Genomic DNA, 9,505 nt, shown 5'->3' with positions numbered 1-9,505 from the left:
AGTGGCAGGCATGGCAGATAAGAGCATAACCTTGACTCTGAGCTAGGACAAGCTGTGCGAGCCAGCTGGAGGAATCCAGTCAGGGGTGGGGAGATGTGCGGTAGCCCTGCAGCAGCATCCCAGGACGGTGGAAGTGGGGTGGCTCGTGGAGAATGGCTGTGGGTTAGAGAGTTAAATAGGCCGGCATTCCTCTGCAGCCAGCATTTCTCTCTGATAAAGTAATCCAAGTAATGAGTTCTTTTCATGCTGAATCCAAGACAACTGGCCCTTGGTAGTGAGCCTTTAGAGACCTTTCACCGCTGAATTTTTTCCCATTATACAATGCTAACCCTGGAGTATTTTACAGATTAGAGAAAGCATCTATAAGGGCAGTAGAAAATAGCACTTAAAGTATTTTTTTTTTTTTTTTTTTTTTGGTTTTTCGAGACAGGGTTTCTCTGTGGCTTTGGAGCCTGTCCTGGAACTAGCTCTTGTAGACCAGGCTGGTCTCGAACTCACAGAGATCCGCCTGCCTCTGCCTCCCGAGTGCTGGGATTAAAGGTGTGCGCCGCCATTGCCCGGCTAGCACTTAAAGTCTTTAAAGGAATACTCACCTAGCAGGGGAGACACCATGATGAGGCAGGTGGTTTCCCAGGGCAAGGCTCATCCATGACATTTCATAGGTGCTGACCCCAGCAATTTCCCCAAATTCAAGAAGTTCAGATGCATAGCTTGTGGTAGTGAGGACTGCATTCACATTCTCCTCAAAAAAACCCAAAATGTTTAAAGAAGGCACCCTGCGTACACAGAAGGGCACTTCCAGAAGGTATAGTGTCCTTGGGTGACCATCCCAGGGCCATAGGTGGGCTACCTCCCCATGCACTGAAGGCCAGGGAGCCTCCTAGTGCCCACGAACCCTAAAGCTAGTTTCACGTGTACTCCACAGAGCTCAGTGGGTAAAGTGCTTGCCTCACAAGCAAGGCGATCTGAGTTCAAGTCCCCAGTACCCACATAAAAACGGTGATGGCAGTGTGTGTCTACCCTAGTGCTGGGGAGCAGGGGGAATAACACAAATGGATCCCCGAAACTCAGTGGTCATCCAGCCTAGCCAAACTGATGGACTCCAGCTTTAGTGATATACTGTCTCAAACATGTATGTGTGTGTTTATATTTGTATATATTTGCAAACAAATATATGTAGAAGCCAGGCATGGTGGCACACACCGTTAATCCCAGCACTTAGAGGCAGAGGAAGTAGGATATCTGTGAGTCTGAGGTCAACCTGGTTTTCACAATGAGTTACAGGACAGCCAGGGTTACATAGTAAGACCCTGACTCAAAACAATGATAATAATAATAATGTGGAGAGAAGTTGAAGAAAACACTTGGCATTGACCTCTGCCTCCATAAGCTTGCACACTTGCATGTACATGTGTAGCACACACAAACACATACAGTGTAGCACACACAATCCAGCCCACAGGAAATAATTTGCGCTTGGAACTGGAAAACTGGGACTGAGACCTGTGGTTGAGGAGGTGGGTCATGGGCCCCAGCAAGGAAGTAATTGCTCTTATGGGTATGTCAAACCGCCTCCTGAACATTCATGTCTATATCCAGAGATTCCTGCTAAGTTAGCCTCAGTCAGGGGGAAACGGTTTTTCTGAAGTGGGTGGTGGTTACTGCAGAGACTCAAACAACCAACCTACTGCAAACAAGAGGCTATTATTGCAGCATAGCGGCCTGATGCTCAGCCAGAAATGGAAGATAATCGCGTTGCAGAAGAGGGGGCAGAAAGGATGTAAGCGCTGGTGGAAGGGGTGAAGTGTTATGTAGCTACGAGCTACAAGACTAACACAAGACACACCACACACACACACACACACACACACACACACACACACACACACACACCTACCGCCCAGTTAGATAAACGGTAAACAGTTGCTAGGAGGAACTACCTGGGAGCTGCAAGGACTCAGCGTTTTTTGTGTTTGTTTTTTTTTTTTTTTCGGGGGAAGGAAGTGTTTTGTTTTATTTTTGTTTCTGAGACAAGATTTCTCTGTGTAGCTCTGGCTGTCCTGGAACTAGCTTTGTAGCTCAGGCTGGGCTCAAACTCACAGATGCAGGCATGCACCACCATGCTCGGCAGGACTCAGCTCTTCTGAGCTGTCGCTCATGCTGGCGGGGCTTTTCTCAATGCCTTGCCTTTGAGCAACCCAAGCTCTTGCAGCTCCTCCCCCACACTCCCGCACTGACCTCAGTGAGTCCTCGGCTCTCTAAGCTGGCCTTGGGTGGATCTGCTTCTGGGTTCTGCTGTCAGCACTCTCAGGTGGAAAGACAACTGTTCACTTCTCTCTAGGAAAGTCACGTGATCGCAATGTTTGCGGACTAGATGAAGTGATGTGTGGTGCACGGCAGTTACTGAAGGTGGCACGACTCTGCTATTGGCTCATATATTTTTACTATGCTATGCTATTTTATGATGCTATGCTATGTTGGAGTACATCTTCTATTTCTTCAGAAACCTGTTTACTGAGTGGGGTGGTGGCACATGACTTTAATCCCAGCACTTGGGAGGCAAATGCAAGTGGATCTCCAAGTTCTAGGCCAGCCTGATCTACAGAGTGAGTTCCAAGACAACCATTGCTACACAGAGAAACCTTGTCCAAAAAAAAAGCAAAGAAAGGAAGAGAAAAAAGAAAAGAAAAACAAAACCTCTTTCATGGACTAGGGTTGTGGCTCGGTGATTGAGTGTTAATCTAGAACATACAAAAGCCCTCTTTTACTCCTGATATTACAAAAATTAACAATGTTAATTGTACGAGGCACCAGCTCTAACGTCATACATCTCATGTTTTTCACATCTCTTGCTCACATTAGGCCACGTGGGGCTAAGCGACATCACCTAGAGCTGGGTAAGTACGCATATCACTGTTCTCATTCTGACAAAGCTGCTTCATGATGGATTTCCCAGAATGCATCCTGCCACAAGTGACTTGGGATTGAGTAGGTTATCGCTAACATTCTGGTAGTTCATTGCTACTTTTTCATTTTAAAAACTTTTTTTTTTGTTTTGTTTTGTTTTTCTTTTTTTTTTTTTTAAATACTTATTTATTTATTATGTATACAATATTCTGTCTGTGTCTATATCTGTAAGTTAGAAGAGGGCACCAGACCTCATTACAGATGGCTGTGAGCCACCATGTGGTTGCTGGGAATTGAACTCAGGACCCTTGGAAGAGCAGGCAATGCTCTTAAACCACTGAGCCATTTCTCCAGCCCCTTGTTTTGTTTTGTTTTTCGAGACAGGGTTTCTCTGTGGCTTTGGAGCCTGTCCTGGAACTAGCTCTGTAGACCAGGCTGGTCTCGAACTCACAGAGATCCGCCTGCCTCTGCCTCCCGAGTGCTGGGATTAAAGGCGTGCGCCACCACCGCCCGGCCATTTTAAAAACTTTTATGCGTATGGGTGTTTTGCCTCCATGAGTGTCTGCTTGTGTATCTGACGCCTGCAGAGGCCAGGGACAGCATTTTGAACACCTAGAGCTAAAGTTACAGAGGGTTGTGAGTTGCCATATGGGTGCTGGGAATCGAACCTAGGTCCTCTGGGAAAGTGCTCTTAACCACTGAGATGTCTCTCCACCCGCCCCCACACCAGTTACTTTTAAAACCATTATTTTCCCGCTCTCCAAAGTTATCCACTGATTTGACTTCTATAATTCTATGACTTCTAGATTTAAAATGATTTAATTAACATAGGACAAAGCCGGGAGGTGGTGGCGCACGCCTTTAATCCCAGCATTCGGGAGGCAGAGGCAGGCGGATCTCTGTGAGTTCGAGGCCAGCCTGGTCTATAAGAACTAGTTCCAGGACAGGCTCCAAAACCACAGAGAAACCCTGTCTCGAAAAACAAAAAAAAACAAAACAAAAAAAATTAACATAGGACAAACACCTCAAAATTTGTAATACACAGTCCTTTGTTTTATTGTTTTGAGACCCAGTCTCAAGTAAGCCCAGGCTGGCCTTGGACTCACGGGGTAGCTGAAGATAACCTTGAACTCCTGATCTTCCTGCTCGCTTCCTCCCCCGTGTGCTGGGATTCCAGGCCTGTGCTTTTTGTGCCCATCATTGGTGTTTGTGTGTCTGGCAAATCTGCTGCCTCTGCCCTCCTTACGGAGTGGCTTTCATAGAGAGTAAAAGTAAAAGGCTTTTTCTCCCGGTGTTGTGTGCTTTGGCTTGACTGGCTGTGTTGACTCTGACTGGAGGTAAAGCTTTAGTGTATCGTGGGTGTTGTTCTGCTCTAATTAACAGGAGCATTGCTGTGAGAACTGAATGTCTCTGCTGTGGCACTTGCTTCACAGCCAGCTGGGAGGCTGCTGCTCACTGTGAGACAGCTCACTAACAGCTCTGGGCGTGGCCTGCCTGGCTGCGGGTATTGGGGTGCCTGTAGTTCCTCTGGGCACGTGAGGGTGGGGTTTCCTGGTGGGCCACAGTGAGCTTGCTTGTTAGTGACAGACTGATGCTGTTAGTGTCTTGTCAGATGCCCTGGGCCCTGATCTACTAGAGGAAGGCTGTTCAGCTGCTTCATGGAGCTGAGGGTTCGTGCTTGGTGTTTTTCAGATTTCGGCATCAGGCTGAGCTGAGAACAGGCTGTTCAATTGCTTCCTGAGACTGAGGGGAGATTCGTAATGCTGCCTGCCTGTTTTCCAGGAGCCTTGGTGAACCAAGCCAGTTACAGAAGGCCACTTGGTTGTTTCCTGGGACTGTGGGTGGGTGAGGAGGCCACCCATCTGCTTCCTAGGGCCTCAGTTGCTCAAGCTGCCTAGGGTACACTACCAGGCTGTTTCCTGGGACAGGGGTGGGTAGCTGAGGCTGCCTGGCTGTTTTGCAGGACTGGATTGTTCCTTCACAACATTGCTTAGGGGTTCCAAAGCGCCAGCACAAAGCAGGAGCCTACATGTGGGAAGGCAAACATAGGCCATGCTTTTTCAGGACTATGCTGAGGCTGGGAATCCAGGAACTCAGAGCTTGTAAGCACTGCAGACCTGAGCAACAAATGTTATTCCTTAGATGGATGGGAACTGCTGAGTCTCCTGCTTGTCTACCCTTCTCCTACACCCCGGGCAGGGTCGCTAGCCCAAGCCAGTCTTAAGCTCCCTGTGTAGGTGGGAATGGCTGTGAACTCCTGATCCTCCTGCTCCCATTTCTTAGTGCTGGGATTACAGGTGTGCAACACCATGCCAATTCCATGAGGTGTTGGGAACCAAACCCGGGGCCTTGTGCATGCTAGGCAAGAATTCTATCAACTCAGCTAGAGCCCCAGCCCCTTCTTATCTTTGCTATAGGGAGTGAAATCCCTCACACTCCAGGACTGATCTTGAAAGACTGTGGGAAATGCTGTACGCTTAGCTCCCTTCTTTATAAGGTCAGCACACATCTCCACACCGCACAAAGCACATACAGCTTCAGCCTCAACTCTTCAGCTGAGGGACATAGGCTAGACACCTCTAGTAGGCATTGTGCTCTCATCCTCCAGTAGGGGGCGCAATCTGAATTAATCTCTTTCTTGGATTATTTTATAGTCAACTTGATATCTGGGGGTGGAGTAGGGAAACAGGGACATGAGATTAAGAAAACGTACACCAAGGACTGAAAACATGACAAACTGCAATGTCACCTGCTCTTCATCTATGAATCTGTGCTCTTCAACAACTGGTCTAAGCCATAAACCAAGGAGGACAGGAACAGCATGTCTTCCCATTGGTTTAAATTCACACCATCTTGTTGGGCACTGGTGGTGCATATCTTTAATCCCAGCACTCTGAAGGCAGATGCAGGCGGACCCCTACAGAGCAAGTTCCAGGACAGCCAGGGATACACAGAGAAACCACATCTGGAAAAACAAAAAACCAACCAAACAAACAACAAAAATCCTCGACATTTCCCCTCTGGAGTGCTGAGCGAGCCCTGCCTGACAGGTTATTTCCAGGAGAATAGTTAGTGTCACTGGTCTGAGTAGAGAAGTGAGGCCGAGTGCCACTTTCTAATAGGGTTTTCTCTAGCTTCTCTAATTTGTTGTCAAAAAGTTTAATCTAGGGGGCTGGAGAGATGGCTCAGAGGTTAAGAGCATTGCCTGCTCTTCCAAAGGTCCTGAGTTCAATTCCCAGCAACCCCATGGTGGCTCACAACCATCTGTAATGGGGTCTGGTGTCCTCTTCTGGTCTTCAGGCATACACACAGACAGAATATTGTATACATAATAAATAAATAAATATTAAAAAAAAAGTTTAGCCGGGCAGTGGTGGCGTACGCCTTTAATCCCAGCACTTGGGAGACAGAGGCAGAGGCAGGTGGATCTCTGTGAGTTCGAGACCAGCCTGGTCTACAGAGCTAGTTCGAGGACAGGCTCCAAAGCCACAGAGAAACCCTGTCTCGAAAAAGCAAAAAAAAAAAAAAAAAAAGTTTAATCTACTTATTTCTTGCAATGGGGTTTCACATAATCCCAGCCTAGCTTTGAACCCTTGAACCTCTGGTCTCCTGGCTTATGCAGTGGAGAGAACTAGGGGCTTCATGCATGCTTGCATGCTGGGTGAACATCTGTCAAGTGAGCTGCATCCCAAACCCGCTCTTTCACTCTTTTACAGAGCTAGCTGCAGTGAGTTTCTACTAGAGTGATTCCTACTAGGGCCAGTGCTATGGCTCAGTGGGTAGAAGTGTTTGCTGCCAAGTCTGACAGCCTGAGTTTGATGCTCAGGACCCACGTGATGAGAGCTGTCCTCTGGCCTTTACACGTGCAGTACGATGTCATCACTGCCCACAAATGATAATTACTTTTAAACATTTAAAATGATTCTTTACTAACACAGCATCTGGTCCAGATTTCTTAAGTGCTGGCTTGGGATTCATACCCCCATGCATGCTAGGCAACACAACCAGAAGGCACATCCAGGGTTTCCTCAGACACATACTTTTCAGTGACATAACCATGACCAGAGTCCGGTGTCCTGTTCACCCTTTCGTGAACATTTTTCCATGTAATTCAAAATAGAAAAATACCGGAAGAATGAATGACTGCATGGACCTCGGCTTGTCCACAGCTTCTCGTCTTGTCCATGCCCTGAAGAGAAACGCTTGGCCACCTCTTGCAATCTGAGGCAATGACGGGCAGTTTGTGTCGCTTGTGCACTACCTAGATGCCTGCAGAGCCTCCTCTCCTCTGCCTCTCTCCTGCTAGGCCAGGCTTCGGTGCCAGGACAGGGTCCAGTCCTCTTGCCTTAGTGTGACCAGATTCTGAAGGCCATTTCGGGCCCAGGCCCCGCTACATCTTATCTTCGTTACTTCCCAAGAGCTCTCTAATTTAAACCTCCCACAAGCAACCCCGCGTCAGAGCCTTCTTCCCTGGGAACTGAGCCTTTTTGCTTTTCTGTTACAAAAATAAAAGATGAAAGTAGGGGAAATCTCCTTAAGGCTGTTAGGCTGGAAGCTTACAATCCCCCAGTGTGCTTCCATCACCAGCAGGAGCTGGCTTTCTCTTAGAGCAGGCACAGGGGTGCACACCACTAACCTCGACACCCAGGTTGGGGAGGTGAAGGCAGGAGGATCAGAAGGTTTAGGGCAGCCTTGGCATATAGTGAGCTTGAGGCTAACCTGAGATATATGAGACCCTGTCTCAAATTATTTTAAAATTTCAATTTATATGCTTCCAAATAGCATTGGCTCTAGAGTTATTTATGCGTACTTTTATCTTTAACTGTGTGCATGTGTGTGCTCACACATGTGAATACAGAGGCCCAGAGGGTGGAGAAAAGGGTGTCATGTCCCCTGGAGCCAGTCATTGGGATCTGGGTTTGGGGAACTGGAGTTCTGCTACGTGCAAGAGTAGCACCTAGCCGGGCGGTGGTGGTGCACGCCTTTAATCCCAGCACTCGGGAGGCAGAGGCAGTCGGATCTCTGTGAGTTCGAGGCCAGCCTGGTCTAGAAAGAGCTAGTGCCAGGACAGGAACCAAAAGCTACAGAGAAACCCTGTCTCGAAAAATCAAAAAAAAAAAAAAAAAAAAAAAAAAAAAAAAGAGTAGCACCTGATTTTAACCACTGAGTTGCCTCTCCAGCTCCACTTACTATTTTGTTTGAGATACAGCTTCTCTACATAGCCCTGGCTGTCGTGGAACTCATTATGTAGACCAGGCTGGCCTTGAACTCACAGAGATCCTCCTGCCTCTGACTCCCAAGCACTGGGATTAAAGGCGTGAGCCACCACTGCCTAGCCCCCACTTATATCTCTGTAAGATAGTGAAGCTGGAGGCTGGAGAGATGGCTCAGCAGTTGAGAACACTGTTGCATCTTCCAGAGAACCTAACACTGCTCCCAGCATCCAATTCAGTCTGGTTATGATCATATGCAACTCAGCTCCAGGAGATCTTATACCTCTGGCCTCCACAGTCACCCACACTCACATGCAGATATCCATATGCAAGCATACACATATTTACACAAAAAAATGAATCTAAAAAGAACAGTAAAGCCACATCATAGTGTGTATTTATTGTATCTTACAGACCATGCTTTAATAAAGTATTTCATTATTGTTGAGACAGGATCCACACATCACAGGCTAGCCTCGAACCTGCTGTGAAGCTGAGGATGACCTTAACCTTCTCATCTTCATGCCTCCATCCCACCAAGTGCTGAGAACCATATACTTGGGTTATGCAGTGCTGGGGACAGAACTCGGGGCTTCAGAAAGCACACTAAGCAAGCATTTAGATATAACTGAATCATATCCCTAGTCCCAGAATTAACTCTGAAATTCCTAGAGCAGTACGGGACTCTCCAGGTGTCCTCGGGTTGCCTGACAAAGGCAGGCACAAAATCTTTCTATGAACATGTTAGCCCATACCTCCACAGAGAATCACCAATCCCCACTCTATTCCACCTGTTATTTTCCTTGCAGTACTGGAGGTTGAATCCCAGACCTTGGGCATACTGTACAAGTGCTGTACCACTGACCTATAGCCCCAGCCCCTCACAATTCCAGCTCAGGATATGCATGTGTGGGTCAGTGAGATAGCTCAGTAGAAAAAGGGTGCTTGCTGCCAAACCTAACGAGTTTCTCTGAGTTCAATTCCCAGAGAACCAACTCCCGACATTATTCTCTGACTTCCACATGTGTCCTAGCATGTGCACATACGCAATCACAGGTGCACAGACAAGAGCACACACACACATTACAATTTGGCTCTGAAATGTCTCCTGCAGGTTCGTGTTTCAAGTGTTTTATCCCTGGCTTGCAGGGCTCTTTTGAAGTGTGTAGAACCTTTAGGAGGTGGCATCTGGTTGGCACAGTAAGGAATTATTTTAACGTTAGGCTCACCCGCCCACTCCCTGCCAGGCTTAGCCAAGTGCTGCCTGTCTGACGCCATGTTCTGCTGAGGCTTCACCCCTAAGATGGACTGACGTCATGAAGTAACACAAACCCTTCACCCCTAAGATGGACTGACGTCATGAAGTAACACAAACCCTTCACCCC

The 9,505-nt window shown here is 47.6% G+C and overlaps 1 non-coding gene across 1 annotated transcript; it reads left to right on the top strand.

Annotated features, from left to right (window-relative positions):
• Positions 1-585: 585 nt before the first annotated feature.
• Positions 586-746, top strand: LOC113456408. The gene has a single exon (XR_003377229.1). It is a non-coding gene; the product is annotated as a U1 spliceosomal RNA (small nuclear RNA).
• The last annotated feature ends 8,759 nt before the right edge of the window (positions 747-9,505 follow it).

The sequence above is a fragment of the Microtus ochrogaster genome, chromosome 7, assembly GCF_000317375.1.
Source record: "Microtus ochrogaster isolate Prairie Vole_2 chromosome 7, MicOch1.0, whole genome shotgun sequence".
Taxonomy (NCBI): Eukaryota; Metazoa; Chordata; class Mammalia; order Rodentia; family Cricetidae; genus Microtus; species Microtus ochrogaster.
The sequence above is the reverse complement of the archived record's forward strand: the minus strand, read 5'-3'. Positions and strand labels throughout refer to the sequence as shown.